This window comes from Heterocephalus glaber, unplaced genomic scaffold, assembly GCF_053883595.1.
Source record: "Heterocephalus glaber isolate CG9 unplaced genomic scaffold, H.glaber_assembly_v1.0 deba00000678, whole genome shotgun sequence".
Classification (NCBI taxonomy): Eukaryota; Metazoa; Chordata; class Mammalia; order Rodentia; family Bathyergidae; genus Heterocephalus; species Heterocephalus glaber.
This window is the reverse complement of record NW_028258157.1, coordinates 4,555,875-4,575,354: the sequence shown is the minus strand read 5'-3', so window position 1 is coordinate 4,575,354 and position 19,480 is coordinate 4,555,875. Positions and strand designations below refer to the sequence as shown.

General features: G+C 48.8%; 1 long non-coding RNA gene across 1 annotated transcript; it reads right to left on the bottom strand.

The window, feature by feature from the left end:
* Window positions 1–1,921: 1,921 nt before the first annotated feature.
* Window positions 1,922–18,859, bottom strand: LOC147829191 (uncharacterized). The gene is made up of 2 exons (XR_015449451.1): window positions 15,978–18,859; window positions 1,922–6,129 (listed from the first exon to the last, which is right to left on the bottom strand). It is a non-coding gene; the product is annotated as an uncharacterized LOC147829191 (long non-coding RNA).
* Window positions 18,860–19,480: the final 621 nt, after the last annotated feature.

Here is a 19,480-nt window from a genome sequence, read left to right as displayed (position 1 = left end):
TTCACTGTTTTTGGTGGTCCTAAGGATTAAACCCAGGGCCTCACACATGCTCAGCAAGGGCTCCGTCACTAAGCTACCCCCAGCACTATTTAAAACTTTGCTTGGACACAGTCTTGCCAAGTTTCACAGGCCACCCACAAACTTACGATCCTCCCGGCTCAGGCTCCAGCCTGGCTGGGCTCACAAGTGTGCATCGTGGTGCACACCACACCTAGCTTCAACACTGTATTCTTCCTTTAATTGGGACAAACATATTTTATATAAAGTGTTGAGAATCCCTGAGCTATTCCCTGAGCCTTTTCTGGGCTCTACACTGATCTTTGTACATGAAACCATTTACACTTTAGGGCTGTTCCATTTCCAAATAGAATCTACAGATAAGACTCTTAATAATCTTGAGTCAGCAATTCACCGTTGTTGCTCCGTTTCAGAGCAGCCCTGGAGGGCCTCAGAGTGCATGCAGGATGCCTCTGTTCTGACAGTGGGGTAGGGCAGGGTGGCCTGATGGGCACTGGGGGAGCTCATCAAACTCCTGCACAAATGGTGCAGACCAAGGGTGCCCGGGGATCTCTGGGCACTGACAGTTACTCTGTGTTCTCCAAAGACCCTTCCTGGTCTAGTCTTGAGCTTAGACCATATCCCAGAGCCAGCTGCCTGTCAGGGTGACATCCCCTGCTGGGCCTCCACCCACGGCCTTGGAGAGGGTCTGACTTAGCGTCCTCCACAGAAAGCACGTGGGCTCCTTAGAAAACTCAGTGGCTCTGCTGCCTCTTGAGCAGCTGTTCCCTCTTTCCCACACACAGACTCCCACGTGTCACCTGTCCTATTTTCCCTCTCCCCTTCCCATCTCACCAGTAGCCCCAGGAAACTGCAAGCTGTACCCTCCCTGCCTGTCCCCAGCTGTCCCTGCCCATCTTTCTGCCATCATTAGGACCCCACTAGACTGCCTCTTCACCCCGAGACCCTGGGCAACTGTGGCTGACGATCTGGGTCGGGCACCATGCCAAGCTTGTTCACCTCACTGCCCAATGTTGTGGCTTTCTTGTTAGCATTCCGAGGACTCTGGAGTGTATTGGTGTGTGCACCGTGTGCCTCTTTTTTCTTTTTTTTTACAGAAGCTGGTGTGAGAGTAGCTGAAGAGGTAAAACCTTACCTCTTCATACAGATGTATATTAACTGAGCACTGCTCTTTGCCCAGCATTGTCTGGGATGTGTTGCAAATCAGTAAGTAGACTCTGATTTTTGCAGTTTTGTTTCCATCCTGAAATAGCATCTAGAAGGTGGCAGCCCCATGGTATTCTTGTGTTTTGTGATAAAAGATGCCTATTATTAAAAAATGATCATACATTGCCCAAGTGTATAGCTGCTGTACAGAGTGCATTTGATGTTTTGTTTATATAAATATAAGCACTGTGCTTATGCATTTATTACTTATATAATTCTCAACTTCATCCTATCCCTTGAGCTAACATTTGTTTTTTAAATAAAAATGAAACATGGTACAAGCATCATGTTATTTTACGGTTTATTTTTAACAGTGTCTCACTATGTTGGCCAGGTTGGCCTGCAGCTCCTAGGCTCAAGCCGCCCTCCTGCCTCAACCTCCCAAGTATCTGGGACTACAGGCACGTGCTGTACCTAGCTTCTGTATCATTTTATCAGACACATGTTGAATGTCTCTAGACAATGCCTAGCTAAAATGAGGGCTGCCTGAATTTTTACTTAGGAACAAAAAGACACTGGATGAGAGCTGTTACCTCTGGGATGTACTATAGAGAATTTTTATTTCTTTATACTCGTCTACATTTCCAGTGCCTGAGTGTAAGTAATCTTATATGTCGCAGACCAGCTGCAGTCGATGTAGGGTAGGAAGGGGAGATGTCCTGGGCCAGCGATGAGAAAAGAACCTTTACAAGCAATGTTCAGGTTCCCTCTGAGAAGTCTCAGGGTCTGATTTATTTTTATATCTTTAAGCAATAGCGAAGAGGCATTGGGCGGAACATGTTGCCTTAGCAATATCTGATGAGGTACAGGTTATTTTTGTTAAACAGTATATTTTTTCTAAGCTGATTCATTTCATTGAACATCATGAATACATTTCTTAAAAACTGCAATTGTTCCCTCATTGTCCCATACCTAAGCAGAACAGAAAGTAACAATCAAATTAAATGTCAAACTTGTGGTCACCAGCTAGCCCTTGAGAAACTGCACAATGGTTAATACAGTTTGCTATTAGCTCTCTATGTTCTTTTTACCTCTATTCATCTTAACTAAATGTCATTTGGGTTCATAGTCCATGAGCAGGAGATATTTACAGCACTTTGAGAAATATTGAGTAACTTGCCTCCTTAATGCATTTACCTGTTTTAACGTTCTTTTTATTTCCCATTTCCCACTATTTCTTACATCTAAAGTCTGTCCTTTCAATCTCTTTATAAGACCCCTTTAGTAAAAAGAATGTCAGCAGTAAGAGAGGGAGTTATAATAGTGGGAAAACAGAGGGGGTTTTAGGAGAGGTTTCTTTAGGAGTGGATGTGGCAATAGAACTAAGAGAAACTGGAATTTGAGACTTTTGAGCCAGATCAGATTTCAATATATCATTGCCAATTTGCCTCATGGAGAGTTTGTTGTTAGTCACAAACACAATGACTCCCGTGACCAGAGTAACAATTATAAACATTATGGCAAGAAAAAAATAAAACATGAGGGTACGATGTGTTCCCTGCTTTCTTTCCCCCAGCTGGAACTTTGTCAAGCAGCAATGGAGGTCGGTTGGGCTTCACCACTTATACATATCTTATGTATGTGTGCATATATACGTATATAGGTTTGTGTGTATGTATACCTGCATCCATGCCTATATTCTGGGGAGCCTCATGATATCATAGGATCCTATGTCCTGGCAGAAAGATCACTATTGCTATAAGAAGTCCATCGTCAGAAGCCCAGGAATACTAATGACGTGTCTAGAATTACAGAGCCAGAACATGATGAATGAGAGACCAGGCTCTACACTGATCTTGGTGCACAAAACTGTTTACACTTCAGGGCTGTCTCTTTTCCAGGCAGAATCTGCAGACAAGACTCTTAATCCTCTAGCTACTGATTTCATGAAAATCGCGGATGGAATTCGGCACACTCTTTCCTCCAACATGATAGACACGTGCCGCCTCTTTGATGCTAGGCCTTGGGGCTCTAGACCTTGAAACAAAGCAGCCCAGGTGTGCATGTGTCCTTAGCCAATCTGAAAGGCATGATCTGTGTGTGTGATGTCTCAAAGTACCCTGTACAGTAAAATGTATGTATCAGACCTCAATATTGAATTTATGTTTTAGTCCTCAAATAACAAAGAAGTTTTCTTTTATCTGAAACCCTCATTTAATGGTTTAATAGATTGCTTTTTAAAAAATTCTGACACAGGCTCCTTTAATAGTCTGTTGAAAGTTAGGAAACCTTCCCTTAGAAAAATACAAATGGACATAAAGATATAGAATGTAAAAAAATTCTGAAGGTTCACAGATCCCCTGAAGCTCATTCATTTAAATCCTAAACACTGCCTGAAGCGTGGACAGCAACTTTCATCAGAACACCTGGGTCGTTTGTGTGATCAGATCCCACTGTGGCCAGACTCTGTCATATGAGGAATTCACCTTTTTAAGACAATCTTCCCACACCTCCCAAGCAAATGAACTGCAAAGCAAATAAGGAAATCACAGGACTCAGGTATTTATAGAACTCATATTAAAAACCAAAAAAAAAAAAAAAACTACAGTATGATCCAACTACCTCCCTCCTAGGTATGTACTCAAAGGAATTAAAGTCAGCATACTGTGGAGATACCTGCACATCCATGTTTGCTGCAGCACAAGTCACATCGCCAAGTTACGGAACCAGCCTGGATGCCCCTTCAACAGATGACTGGAGAAACAGTGAAATCCATACACGATGGAGCTTTAGTCAGTCACAGTGAGGAATGAAATTATGTCATTTGTAAAAAAATAGAACTGAAGATCAACATGTTGAGTAAAGTAAGTTAGATACAGAAAGACAAGTATCACATGTTTTCTTTCATGCATAGAAAAGAGATGATGTGAAAGAACACAGACTTCTGGAAAGAAGACAGAGGAGAGGAAGGGATGGAGGGAGGTGAAGAAGGCTCTGGGACAGACCTGACTGAAGTATGATGGGGATGGATGTGCACATGAATATGCCGCGGTGACACCCATTATTTGGTGTAATCAACATGCACTAATAAAGAAACAGAATCCTATATAAGAATAGCAAAAAACAAGGTGACAGAGAATGTCAGCGCTAGCCTAGAAATTGGGAATCTGAGCAAGAGCTTGACAAGGAGAGACGAGAAAAGGGCATGGTGGCGAAGGAGGGGAAGAGCAGGGCAGACGGGACCATGGGTGCAGAGCAGTGTGGACCAGTAACAGGTCTGTCTGGGACCGGAGGGAAGCACAGAAGGACAGCATGACGACCTCCTAGCAAATCATGAGCAAGGCTGAGGAACAGCAAACGTCTTGAAGCAGCAGCTCCCCTCAGGCTCGGGCAGCCTGTGTGATGGATGTTTGAGCTGTTCTGACGGCACACAGGTGAGTGCGGTTCCTTCTGGTGACAGGGAAGGAAATTGTGACCATGTATGGAGATAGGACTCACCTGGAGAAACAGTAAGAGCTTGCAAAGACTTCATACGCTCATCAAAAAGCTAGACGAATCCTTATTAATTATCTCTTCCAATTTTTTCATTTAAAAATGTTTTGGAGTCCATCGAATGTCATTAGCATTTGAGGTAATTTTTTTCAGGGTTGGGGATTGACTCTCGAGCTATCTTGTATGTGTTCGGCAAGCGATCTGCCACAGAGCTGCACCCCAATGTAATACATCTATGAAGTGAATAAAGTTAATATGATGTTTGAAGTATCATTAAAATATGAATTTTTAAGTTTTAAAAAATTTACTATAATAAAAGATACATTGCTATGAATCCCTCTCAACACACTTGCCCTTACTTTAAACACATTTATTCCATTTTCTTGTTCCTTTCTGAAGCAGTTTTCGAGTCCTCTTTCATGAATTTTTCTAGTTGTACTGTTGTGTCTGCCTCAGTGCCCTGAATTGAATCAAACTGTTCGTCTTTCATGGTCATTTTGACTTTTGAGAAGAACCAAAAGTCCCACAGTGCTGGGTGTGGTGAATGAAGTAGATGAGAACACACTGTGGTGTTTTTATGTTTTCCGTTGGATGACACTCAGCATCAGCATTCCTCATATTTTTTATTACACCTTGTAAAGACACTCATGAAAGAGGACTCCAGAACTGCTTCAGAAAGCGGCAAGAAAATGGGATAAGTGTGTTCAAAGTGAGGGGGAGGATTCTGAGGGGGATTGATGCCAATGTGTCTTTTATTGCAATAATTTTTCTTTTATTTGAAACACACCATATTTGTTTTGCTTTGCTTTTTGGTACTGGGGATCAACTCTGGGCCTTGCACTTGGGAGGCAGGCACCAGAACCACTGAGCTGAATCCCCCGCCCCACACCTATTTTCTGACCAGCCCTATACACTCCTTCTTGTAGGGTGGAAATGACAAGCAGTGACGCAGTTCACCTCTGGGCAGCCGCTCCCATCCCAGATTACTCCTTAACCCGTACAGTGCTCGCTGATGGGCAGTGACTCAGCATTACGCTTTCTGCAGTCCACCGTTGGCAGCTGTACCTAGACAATGCCCTCTGCTGCTGCACAGTGAGAAAGGGCGCCGGGCCCAGGGGGAGCTTGTAGACCAGCACCCAGTGCCTGCAGCCAAGCGACAAATGGAGCCCTGGGGACACTGCCAGTCAAGGAGCTCATGGAAGCCGAAGGAAGAGCACACAGCAGCAGCAGCAGCAGCAGCAGCAGCAGCAGCAGCACTAGCAGCAGTGTTTCTAGGAGACATCAACGGACCGAATTCCACACGTAGGCATGGCAGTCAACCGTTAGGCAGAAGTCCCGGGTAAATGTCTGCGGGGCAGAAGCACAGGCATGCTCGTGTCCTGCTTAAACACTCTGAGAATCTGGCCCAGTCCATCTTCCCGTTTGTTCATCCATCCATCCAGCAGTGCTTAGGATTGCCAGGCACGACGTTCTCTGCAGGAGAGAAAGCAGAGGGGCAGGCTGAGCTGCCATCTCTCTCATGGAGCTACAGGTGTCGAACAAATGAAATCTACGAATACATAGGAAATTTAAATGTTTATCAAGTTCTATTAAATAAAATGGCAAGTTCACCACTGCATATTTCTCAAGTGGCATTCAACACAGCCCAGCTTGGGATAGCCGAAAAACATAAGGTGCTTTTCTGATGTCTACAGTTAACGCATGTTTATTTTATTTACTCATGTCTGTTGTTGCCTGGTGCTGGGGTTTGCATCCAGGGTCTTGCACATCCTGAGCGTGCATCCTATCACTGCCCTCACACACATTGGTAAACAATAATACCACTCAGGGTGGTGTGGATTTGGGGTATGAGTGTGTTACTTCATGTGATAAAGGGACTCTGCAGATGCAACTAAGGAACTCGAGACCAGGAGACTTTCCAGGATCATGCAGTGGGTGATCAGAAGAGTCTTGCTAAGAGGGAGTGGCTGGGTCAGGCAGGAGATTGGGTGATACAGACTGGGGCCACTGTGCCCACTAGCTTCCGAGGGCAGGGAAGGCAGGCACCCTCTGAAGAGCGAAAAGACAAGACCAGATTCTACCCAGAGCCTGCCCTGATGACACTGGCTCTTGCCCCACAAGCCCCATTTTCCAGTCTCTGGTCTCTTGAGTGAAAAAATAAAAATCCATGCTGTTTTATCCATGCTGTTTATCCATGTTTTATCTATGTTTAATCCATGCTGTTTCACCAGGTTGGTGATCATTAATGACAGCAACAATAGGAAATTAATACAAAATAGATATTCCAAGGTTTGCTGGAGCCACACCGCGAGTGACAGGCCAGGAATCAGACCGGATTGCTCTCATTGCACTACGACCTTTATCATGATCATCTCCAGCCCCATTCCTCATTCTCTGTGCTTTTCTTTTCTGACTTTTATCTTTTACAGGTTTTTGTAAATACCTTCCTGATTTCTAAGGGTTTCTGTGTGCTGAACACACAAAAGACAATACCACCCCAGCGACTAGAACCTGACAGTGCCCAGGTGGTAGAGAGTGGGATCACATTTCTCAAAGCCTTAGAGGGGAAGAGGAAAGGAAATGAAGGGCAGACTAGAGAAAGAGGACCAGTTCTTCACTTGTAATGCTTCGGTTTGGGTCACGAGGCATTGTATGTTTTATACGTTGCGGTATTTGCTTTCCTAACTTATCATTTAGGATTTAAAAATTTATGTTCAACAGTACATTGTCCTAAATTTTTAATTCCAGCACTGTCCTTGTAAGAATCTGGTCTCAAAAGTATGCCAACCTCATGAAATGGGATGGATGGTGTCTCCTTTTCTCTTGTTCTCTGTAATTTGAATAAAATAGGAATCATTTGATTATTTGCTGGATTTCACCAGAGAAGCCCTCTTGACCTACAGCTTTTATCCTAGGTATTATTATTATTATTATTATTATTATTATTTTGGTACCGGTGATCAAACTCAGGTCCTTGCGCTTGCGCAGCAGGCGGCAAAACCACTGAGCTAAATCCCCGGCCCTATCCTAGATATTATTGCTTAAGAGGTTAAGTTACTGGTTCATACAGATTTAAAATTGATTAAGCTTTGGTCATTATGGTGTAAGCTTCCTTTTGAAACTTTTTAGTCTGAAATAATCACAGATTTACATGAAGTTGCAAAAGTGGAACAGACAGATCCTGTGCACCTTCGCCCTTATTTCCATGGGGTAAAGTTAGAATTCACACACCCTAGTACAGGGCAGCCCAGGGAATCAATGTTGGAGCAATCGACATTGCAGTGCATATGCAGCCCCGCCTGTTCATCACGTGTGTACACAGGCACAACCAAGGTAAGAATGTCCCATCCCTCCAAGAATGCCCTGTCTGCCCCTTCTGATCTATTTTTCATCTCTATGACCGTCATTTCAAAAATGTTACATAAATTGGGCCGGGGATTTAGCTCAGTGGTTCCGCCACCTGCCTCGAAAGCGCAAGGTCCCAAGTTCAATCCCCAGTACCCCAAAAAAAAAGTTACATAAATGGAATCGTACAGTATGTGACATTTTGAACTTGGCTTTTTTTTAAAGATAGAATTTTTTTTTCTTAGGGAAAGAGTCTCACTATGTCCCCAGGCTGGCCTCGAATTTGCAATTCTCCTGCCTCAACCTCCTCAGCAGCTAAAACTGTAGGCATGTGCCACTGTACCTGGCAAGACTGGCTTATTTTACTCACCAACGTGCTTTGGATCTCAGGAACAGCACAATTTGTTTAACCATTCACCTACTGAGAGACATTTTGGTTGTTTATGTTTACAAGTAAAACATATTAACATTCATGTACGAATTTCTGTATGAGCATGAGATTTGATTTCTCTGGGATAATGCCCAGGAGTGTGCTTGTCAAGCTGTATGTGAAATATAAGCTCAGTTTTCCAAGAAACCATTCAATTACTTTCGAGAGTGGCTCTGCCATGTTGCTTTCCCGCCAGAAATAGGTGAGAACCCTGGTTTTTCTGTATCCTCACAGCATAAGGTATTATTGATGTTAAATTATTGGCTATGACAATAGGAATATAGAGGTCTTATTATGGTCTGCACTTGCGTTTCCTTCATGGTTAGAGATGCTGAAAATCTTCACGTTTATTGGCCATATATATATTTTGTTTGGGATTTGTTACTATTGAATTTTAAGAGTTAGTTGTTTGTTCTCAATACTGAGGACTGAACCTAGGGCCTTGCCCTGAGTTACATCCCAGCCCTTTTCAACATTTTCTCTAATTTCGAGACAAGTCTTGCTAAGTTGCACAGGCCGGCCTGGCAGTAGGGCTCTGCCTTCCTCAGTCTCCCAGAAGCTGAGACTACTGGTGAGGCCACCCCACCAGGGGAGAGTTTTCACACAGCATCTACCCAAAAATGTGTACACCAGGAGAAGAAAAATTTGTATAAATATTTTAATACTAAGTTTCCTGAGACATCATGAGATTCACACAAGTTACCTTTGGCCTCTAGAATTACAAGCGGTGCCAAAGAGGTGGCCATTTGCTTCCAGACATTTATTAGCACAGCGAACTGCTGAGGAGTGCATACTTTTTTGGCAGATTCTATATATTGTGCGTGCATGAGTGTGTGTGTGTGTGTGTGTGTTGCTAGGGATTGAATCCAGGCCTCACAAGTGCTGGACAAACACTCTAACATGGTACAGCAATGAATGAACAACAATTTAAAAAAATTACAAAGCACAAACACATACCACTTTTACATGGAAAATATGGCCTGTTCAAATTTTAAAAAATTGACACAAACCATCACCAAGGAAGCCCAGATATTGGACTTACTAGATAAGGTCTTGTTGTTGAGAACAGAATATCTTAATATTATAATGTGATAGCTCTGGAAATCGAATTCTCCACCTTCCTCAGCATTTACTTTTCACTGTTTGTCTGTAATCATCTTTTGACCCAGTAACTTTCCCATCCCTCTTGCCCAGAGACCCGATCCCCTGTCAGGTGTGCCCCTGGTGCTCAGCGAGGGTGTGGACCGGGGCTGCCTTGCCTGACAGGCACGCAGACCTCGCCTGCCTCCTTTGGTCCTCTCCTCGAAGCTCTGCACTGTGATTCGCATTCTGAGCACCGGGATCAGCCAAAGATGAACCCTAAGGTCTCTCCAGGACTTTTCTGCGCATGAATCTCGTCATGGGTGTGGGTGTGGCTTTGCAAATTCTCCTGGATACACCTGCACTTTTGAATGCCCTGAGTCTCCAAAGAAATTCTCTCCCTGATCTTTTCTCCCACTGCGTGGGTCATCTGTCGGGTCTCAGTCTTGCTACAGGTTGTTTCCCGCCATCCAATGCGCCAAGTAAGTTCCAAATTAGGCACAACAGATGAAGGCACCGGCCTCTGTCCTCCAGGCGGCTCGCAGGGACTGGGAGTGAGGCCCCTGCTCCCTCAGCCCTGGCTGCTGTCTCCAGGGTGGGTGGGTGAGGTGAGAGTGGCCTTGGCCTCCCCGCTGTTTTGAAGTTGCTGTCTCGGGGCCGGGGATTTAGCTCAGTGGTTCCAGCACCTGCCTCACAATCGCAAGGTCCCCCGAGTTCGATCTCCGGTACAAAAAAAAAACAAAAATGAAGTTGCTGTCTCTTCGCTCACAGTTTCTTAGTTGCTGTGTTCCAGAGTTCTGACAAAGTTAATTCTGGTCGCTCTGGTTGGCCCTAGATGTTTCTCTTGGTAGATGGAGCTCAGAGCTGCCTGCCGGACCATTTTGATGGCACTGCCTGAAGTGACCCTTCCAAAGCCCGCTTCTCACCTTGGGATCTATTTTCCCACTGATATTAATATGGCTAAGCCAGCATATGTTGGTTAATATCATTGTGGTATAACTTTTCCCATTCCTTTTCTACCTTTTTGCACTTGTGTTTTAATGATTCTTATAAAAAGTATACAAGTGACTTTACATGTCTCAGCCTAACAATTTCTGTCTTCACTGAAGCATTTAATTCTTTTACATACAATGTGATGCTTCTCTGTCTGATTTTGACTTTATACTCCTTATGGAGCTTTCTAATTGTCTCTCATCTTTGCGTTTGTTTCTGCCCTTTTGTGTTATATTTTATCATTCTATTCTTTTTTCTATACTAATTTTAAAGTAACAATCTATTTATGTAATTTCAGCTGTTACCCTAGAAATTAAAAGATACAAGCTCAGTACATTACAGGCAACAGAAGACCTATAGCATTTATCCTAGCACCAGTTAATTTATCAAATTCATTTTCTTTATCTACTGCAAATTATTTTTACAAGTCAAAGATTATTTACTTAGAGTTAATTATTTCCAACTCACACAGTACACATCCATGTTGGGAGCTGTCAAAGTTCAAAAATATCCAAAGTCCAGAGGAAAATATTTTAAATGGAAGAAAAATCTTGGTCACCTTCCAGACTTTTTGCCAAGAAAAGGATCAAATTAACACAGCTATCAACGTTCTAGCGCTGCTGTAACAAAACGCCAAGGACAAGGTGACTGCCTGCTGCCCGAGTCCAGAGGAGTGCGGCGTCCACAGCCTCTCTGCCTCATGGACCTTCGGTGTGCCTGTGTCCTGCCCTTTTCAAAACAGCAGTCAGCTGAATTCGACCTAACCCGAGAAGGCCTGGTCCTAGCTGAATCGCCTGTTTACTATCTGTGGTGGTTAAGGTCATTCTAAGTGGGAACGCCCAGCTGAGCCGAGTCACCCACCTGGGTGAGGACTGTTGCCAAGGGCATACAGGAGAATGGGCGGGAAGGTGCTGCCATTGATCTTCCTGGAGAAGCTGGCTGTGGCTGGTTTTCCTGAAACTAAGTCAGCTGTTCTCGAAGGAGGAGGAGGAGGAGCCGGGTCCTTGCGCTGTCGCTGGGATGGCTGCTGTTCTCTTCCAGGAGTGCTGGTCTTCACCGTGCGCACACGAGCCTCAGCCTGTGTACTGACCCCTCGCCCCGCAGGTGCAGACTTTCCAGCTTCACCACGGGCACCCGGCATTCCCAGTCGACTCTCTGTATGGACTTGCCTGTGACGTTGCCCTGGGCCCCACGCCTCTGAGTGGTCTCAGGTAGGGCACTGCGGTAGGATCCAGGCCTCTAGGTCTCTAGCAGGTGGACATCTCTTGCGCTCCTCTGCATTTGACTTTTTGAGTGACCATTGTAAAATAATCTTGTAAACGATGTGTCCTGTACTAACTCCATTCCCTTGCAAACTCTGACAGCAACAGCACCTGTCTCCAAACACAGCCACATTCAGCGTTGGTGCCAGGTAATGTGGCAGAGCAAACCTGCGGCATCACCTGGGGGGAGCAAAGAGAGAGGAGGACTGGGGATCTGGATCTCCTCACCCGCTCTTAGCCAAAAGGCTGGGCCTCCACCAAGCCACGTCCTCGAAGAGCTGCAGGCCTCCTGCCAGGCCCCTCCTTTGGGTCCACAGCACCTCCCATAGCAGCGCCCTGGCACCTGCAGAGACCACAGGACTCCGAGGGTAGCAAATGTCTATGCAAACCTGCAGCTGGCATCAGCCTCAATGGTGAAAGGCTAAATGCTTTCCTTAAAATAGGGAACAAGGGGCGAATCTGCTCACACCACCGCTATTTAATGTAGTATAAGTAGGGGCCAACAGCGTAGGCAAAGAAAGCAAAAAACGCCCAGAGCAGAAATGACTGTTCCTATTTGCAGACGACATAATAACTGAAGAAATGTCTCACAAGAAATTTATAAAAAACAAAAAACCAAAACACTCCTAAAAATAAATTCATCCTTCACAAAATAGAAATACAATTGATTTTTGTATATTATCTTCTATCCGCTATGAAAGAACACAAACACTGAAATTTAATATGTCATCTGCCATTATTTAACAAAAATTGAACACTTATGTGTAAATCTAACAAAACATGCACTAGATTTGCTTGCCGAAAAGGACACAACACCAATGAAGTGAATGAGAAAAGATCTGAGTAAATGGAGAGGACACGGGCTTGTGACTGGGTAGATGCAACCTAATAAAGATCTGACTCTCTCCAAATGGCAAGATCGGTGCAATTTCTATTAAAATCCTAGCAAGGATTCTGTAGGTATTAGTTATTCAAAACTTATATGAGAAAGCAAAAGAATCACTAAGATGAATTTGAAAAAGAAGAATGAAGCCAGAGTAATCGGTCTGCCCAATTCCAAGACTTTTTTTTTTAACCAAGGTAAGGGAGCAACTCAGCTGTGGAGAGAGAGCCTTTCCCACACACGGCCACCCACAGGCCAACAAGCGACTCTCAAGCTTCACATCTTATTCAAACATTATTTCAAAGGAGGACGCAGACTTAAGTATAAAATAACATCACCACCACCCCCGTGTTCAGAAAAGAGGAGAAAATCTGTGGTTTGTGGAATGAGGCAAGAAGTTCTTAGACTGGACATGAAAAGCATGATCCATAAAAGGAAAAATTGGTAAGTTGGACTGAATCAAAACTTACAACTTTTGTTCTGCAAAAGACCATGGCAGGAGGACTAACTATAGTTATAATAATTTGTTATGGAATACACAATATAAATAGACAGAAAACACAAAATCAGTGCATAAAATGTGGGGTGGGGAAGAAGTAAAAATGTAGTCTTTGTATGCATTCAAAGTCAAGCTGTTGCTAGCTTAAATTAGAATATTATAACTATACATGTTTTATGTAAGCCTCATGATAACCGCAAAGAAAAAATCCTCTAGTAGGTACACAAAAAATAAAGAGAATGAAATCAAATCATACCAGCACAAAAATGGAACAAATCATAAAGGAAGACAGCAAGACCGGTAGAAAGGAAAAAGAAACCACAAAACAGTTGGCAATAGTAAGTCATGACCTGTCAATAATTCCTTTAAATATAGATAACATCTCTCATCAAAAGATAGAGTGGCCAAATGGATTTTTTAAAATCCAAGAATATGCTGCCAATAAGAGACTCAGTTTGCCTTAAGGATACACATGGGCCAAAGGGAAGGAATGGGAAAAGCTATTCCAGGCACATGGAACCTAAAACCAGTCAAGGATGGTTGTATTTATATCAGACAAAACCAATTTTAAGTTAAAAAAAATTGTAAAAGGAGACAAGGAAGGCCACCATATATTGATAAGGGGGTCAATTCATCAAGAGCACATAACAACCCTAAATATTTATGTGCCATGTTCGGAAATTTAAAAGAATTCTAAAATAATAAGGGACTCGGACTCTCTAATAGCAAGAACACAAGCAAAACTCCCAAGAACTCTGATTTTAAAATGAGTGAAGGACCTGAAAAGACATTCCTTAGGAGACATACAAGTGGCCAGAGGAGGTATGAAAAAAGTGCTCAGCAGGGTAACCACAGGGAAGCGCAGCCCAGACCCACGGGGAGACACGGTCCCTTGTCACCGCGGTCGTCGCTGAATGGCTGTTCTGTAATGACGGCAAATCACTGCCAGCGGGTGTGGAGAGAGGAGCATCCCTCACTGCCAGGGGGAGCAAGCCCATGCGGCTGTGCAGAGGACCAAGGGAAGACCCCTGCAAACATCAACCATGGAGCCAGCATGCAGCCGGCACCGCTGAGCACGCACGTGAAGGAATGGAGGTGTCCGTCCACTGCAGCCCTGCTCGTGCTGCTAAGCGAGGAAGCCATCTGTGCAGATGCGTGGATAAAGGAAATGCGCTGCATGGACACAACACAGTACTGTTCACTCTTTACAATGAAAAGGAAATCCAGTCATCCGCAACATGGACAGCCTGGAGGACACCGTGCTGAGTGACACAAGCCAGACGAGACAAGAAAAGCAGGTACTGCATGTGGCACTCACGCCCAGACTCTGCCCTGTCCTCCTCACCAAGCACAGAGCAGGACACAGAGGCACGGGCCCACCGTGACAGCTTAGAGCTCTCTCTCAGACACGACGGTCGGAGATCCGCAGCACGGCAAGGAGTGGATTTCACAACTCCTGAAAGAGTCCATGTGCAACATCCTCCCCAGCACGCAGAGTGTGAGGAGACTGTGACCCTAGTTCGATTTGATCATTCCACAGCGTAAACACACATCGAAGGGTCACGCTGCACTCACACACGCATAGTTACTTCTCAATTTAAAAGTGTTGGAAGAAAAGTATTTTTTCTTAATCCCTGTGAGTGTTTTTGTGCCTCTCCCAAAAGGTACAGAGCTCTGTCTAGGGCTAAGATGGAGAGCTGGCAGTGACAGAGAGAGACTTGACAGCAGTTGGAGCCCTGAGCCTGGTTCATTCCACACCTGCCCAACTCCTCCTGTCCCGGCCTGCATTTCCACCTGTGCACCTCCCCCCCACTCAGTTCCCTGAGTCTCACTGTACCCCTCCCTGTTTGTTCTCCATTAACTTCCAAAGCATCCCCTTAAACAGCTCTTCCCTAAAGCCTTGCCATCTCTGCTCTGTAGCAGAGACCCAGCCAGTGGCCCTGACCCTGGCTCCCGGCCCAGGAGGCTCGTGGGGTCGTCCTGTCTCCCACCAACCCTCTCCAGGCTGGGGACAGGGTTGGTGAAATCTCGGTGCTGCTTTGCCCCTTTCCATTTGTTGTTTTATATCCTTCCCTCACAAACGCCCTTCTCTGCCGAGTCCAGTAGCCCCTCACCTTGATTTCGGGAGCTCACACAGTAAGGCACGGCCCTGAGATATTCTTTCAAGATCTTTTAGCCAAGTGGCGATCCCACGTTTTGTGCATGTGTGTTAAATCTGTGTTGCCGGATGAGACCTCATTCCTGGTGTGCCTGTGGGTGTCCCCGGTGAGACAGAGCGAGGGCCCAGAAAGCAGATGCCCTGCCTGTGGCTGGCACCACCCAGTCCAGGAGAGGGGAAGAGCACAGGGCGGGGGCGGGAATTCGCCCCTTGGCCAGTCAGCCTGCCGGGCCAGCCAGGGTGGCGCCTCCTGCCCGCGGATGGAATGGAATTGGCAGCACTGCCTCCTGCTCTCAGGCCTTTGGGCACAGACTGGGATTTCCGCACCAGCTTCCCTGGGTCTCCCGTGTCCAGATGGCGCTGCAAGGTCAGGAGCCCCGTGGCCTCCGTGATCAAGCGAGTGCGTTCCCCATAGTCAGTCTCTGCCCGCCAACTCCTCCGTGCCTGTCTCTCTCCATCTGAACACACACATGCACACACACCGTATCCCCCCCCCCCCAATCCCGGGCCCCCTGCTTTGTTTCTCCGGAGTCAGCGGAGCAGGAGCCACTAACCCCTCCAGCTCCCTCCGCCCTCCTGTCCATTTCCCTCCTTCCTCCTGTGGAGAAGAATCCATGCCGCTTTCCAGTGTTATTGGCCTGCTCCCCTCCCACCCCGTCTCCGTTGCTTACTTCTCGTCCTCGCACCTTTAACTCCCACAGGTCTCTCTCCACTGGACCCTTCACCCACTCGCGCCAAGGGCTCTCATCCCGACACACCGACACCCGGACGACGTCTTCCTGGGCCTCCAGCTTTCCCCTCACTGAGCCCTCTTTCTTTCTGCTTGTGCCTTTTTCTTTTTCTTGGCAGCCTTGGGCGCGGGCTGTGTCTACACCGAGCTACTCTGTTAATTTTTATTTTGAGACAGGGTTGCCAAGGCTGGTGTCAAACTTGTCATCCTCCTGCCTCAGCCTCTCCAGTAGGTGGGATTACGGATGTGTGTCACTGGGCCTGGCACGTGTACATCTTTTTTTTTTTTTTTGGTACCAGGGATCGAACTCTGGTCCTTGCGCTTTCCAGGCAGGCGGTGGAACCACTGAGCTAAATCCCGGCCCCACGTGTGCATTTTTTGAAAGAACAGCCGGACTACCTTCACTTCTCTCCTGCATCGCTTCTTTGCACAGGCTGCTTTTCTGGGACTGTCCGTGTCAACGTCGCCGGTAGCCCGGTAGCCCCTGTCACCCCCGGAGCCCTGGGACGGCGGCCTACCCGCTGCGGTGCCCTCTTCCTGGACCGCTCTGCCTCATCCCTCCAATCTTTCCTCCCCAGCTCGCCAGCCCACTCTGAGCCCTGTCACGTCGTTGCTGGGTGGATCTTTCCTGAGCACGCTCCCCTGGCCCCTCACAGAGTCCTGTCACCAGCACCTCCTGTTCCTCTCCCGCCACAGTCGCCCTCTCTGGGCTTCTTCCTCCTCCAACCGCACCCTAGCCCCCTGCCACCCTCAGCTCCTTCCAGGCCAGTCTCCCCAGAGCCTCAGGGTCACCGGACCCTCCTGCAGCGAGGACTCAGTCTCCGGGACCCCGGGTCTCGTTCAGGCTCACAGTGCCCTCCCCTGTCTTGCTGTGGCCAGGGCAGACACCTCTTCCAGTCCCTCTCCCTGTCACTGGGGCCTGAAATACGGATGTGCCAGCGGTTTGGGTGTCTTCGGTCACCAAACACCCAGCATAAACAACGTGAAGAAGGAAGCACTGGCTTCGGCTCCAGCTTCAAAGCTGTGGCCCCTGGGTCCCCTTGCCTGGGCCGGGCAGTCCAGCCCATCGTGGAGCCTGAGCTTGGCAGGGGTGGAGAGGGGCCTGGCTGGGTCCAGGTGACCCCCCTGAGTGCACTCGGGCCCCAACTTCCTCCTGACGACGACGTCACAGTATATTCTGCTCAAAACCAGAAGAGACCACAACCGTCACTGTGCAGGCTTAAGAACGTGACGAGCCAGGCACGGTGGCCTACACGGCGACCCCACCACTCAGGGGAACGAGAGGGTCCCAAGTCCAGCCCAGCCGAGGCTACGCAGTGAGTGCAGGGCAGGCAGAAACCAGTGAGAGAGTGAGCCACTCACCCGAGCCCCCAGGCCCCTGCTCCACCCTGGCAGGCGGGCGGTTGTCAGCTGTCCCTGACTGCCAGGCTGCCAGGAAACCAGCCCAGGGGCCTAGGAGCCCCAGCAGGCAGGCCTCTCGGTCACGGCGACAGGGACGCCTCTCCTCTCCCTGAGCCAGGCCACCTGCACCTGCCCCTGCTCCGAGGCCTGTCCTCTATTTTAATTAACGGGTCGTGCTGGGACTGCTCCACCCTGGCACAAGCTCCGTGCCTTAGTGCTGTCCAGGGAGAAGGAAAGAACAAGGCCTCATTACTCGCATCTGTGCTCAACAAGGGAAGCAGATGCCACTGCCTCTGAGCCAGTCCGGCCGCCAGCAACCGAAGCATGAGGCCAAACTTGCTTCCGCCATGCGAAGGACCCAGGAGGAGCCGGGAAAAAGTGGTAACCGCCGCGGTGAGGGCCTCAGAGGCTGGAGACTGTCCCTCACAGGAGGGTCCTGGGAAGGGCGGCACGGGCTTGAAGACGTCTTCAGAGGTGGTTCCTGGCGTTAGCACAGACCCCGGGCTCCTTCTGTCGTGAGTCTCACCTGCGTCGGAACCAGCTGCTGCGCCTCCCACTTCTGAGACTTCCCTGAAGGCCTCGCCCACTGACAGAGCCTTCCCAGGTCTTCAGCGATGCAGACGAGTGAGTGTGTACTCACGCGTGTGTGGGCATGTCTCTGCCCTGACGTTGGAAGAAAGTTGCCATTGTGCCTTTTAAATCCCTGTTAGCCAATAAAACAACCAAGACTTCCTTGAAATATTTTAACCCAAAACTTTGCTTTTAGAATTCAGGTCCCTCCCTAAATTACAGGATTGACAATTACAGGAGCTTCTAAACGCTAAAACTGCGGCGGAGCTGCGGTGAACGGGGACAGCAGCCGCGGGCTGCGGGGTCCTGGCGCGGTCACGGACAGACTGCGGGCACAGCCACGCCGCGCCTGCTCCGGAGCGCGGTCTCAGGCTTCCGACACGACCCACACCGAAAAGGAAGAGCCCCCCCACCCTGCTACCGCGAGGGCTGCGGTGCGCCGGCCCCACCGGAGCGAGGGCCTGGCGTCCACATGCGTGCGAAGCAGAGCATCACTGCACAAAGGGCTCGGTTCGGCCACTGTGACTCGACCTTGCACATTCTGTCCGCGCCGGTCCACCCTAAAGCTCTCAGGCTCGGTCGCCTCCTGGGTTTCACCCCGCTGAGGTCCGCGGGAAAAGCCGCGGGCCGTGCAATGTCCGCAGGGCCCGAGCGGGGGCGCCAGACCTCCGTCCGCAGGCGTCGCGCGCCCCAGGGCCCGGGCCCTCGGAGCCCCAGTCCCCCCCCCCACCCCGCCCCGGCCTGGACACTGCCGGGCCGTGCTCAGGGCTGCCCGCGGCCGGTGGGAGGCGACCTTCCGGGCTCCGCGCTCGGGCCCAGCCGCAGCCCGCGGAGAGCGTGACCTCACTCCGTGCCCTCACCGGTCCTCTCGGGGAGCGAATGGCCCGAGCCCGGAGAGCGGGTGGGCGGCCCGGCGGGGAGCGCGTTCGCCGCGAGGCGTGGCGTCCAGCGCAGCCGCCTTGTCTGACTCGGGTTCTCTCCTGCTGGGTTTTAGACTCCGCACTCAGCACTGGCCGTTGAACCCGGTGCTCCACCACCGAGCTGCACCCGCGGCACCTTCGCCCCTTGACGCGGTCTCAACAAGTCGTCGGCGCTGGCCCGGATTTGCAGTTCTCCCGCCCCAGCCTCCCAAGCAGCTGGGATGCCAGGTGTGCAGCGCCTCGCCCGGCTTGACCGCCGCCTCTTAAGAACGCCGAGGAACGGGCACCGAACGGCCTTTCCCTCGGAGCCCTAGCGTTCGCTTTCCTTTCGACCTGCCCTCGGTGGCTTCGGTCTGTGTTGGTGCCCGGGGCGGAGTCTCGCCGCGTGCTTCCAGCCTCGGCCGAGGAGTCCGGCAGGCGCCCGCCCCCTACCCGGGCCGGCCCCGCAGTCCTGACCCCGGCTCACCCCTCGGTGCCCAGGGCCGGCTGGCGGGGGACGCTCCGTGGGGCCGCAGGGCTCTGCTCCTGCACCGCGGCTGCGCAGGGCGGGCGC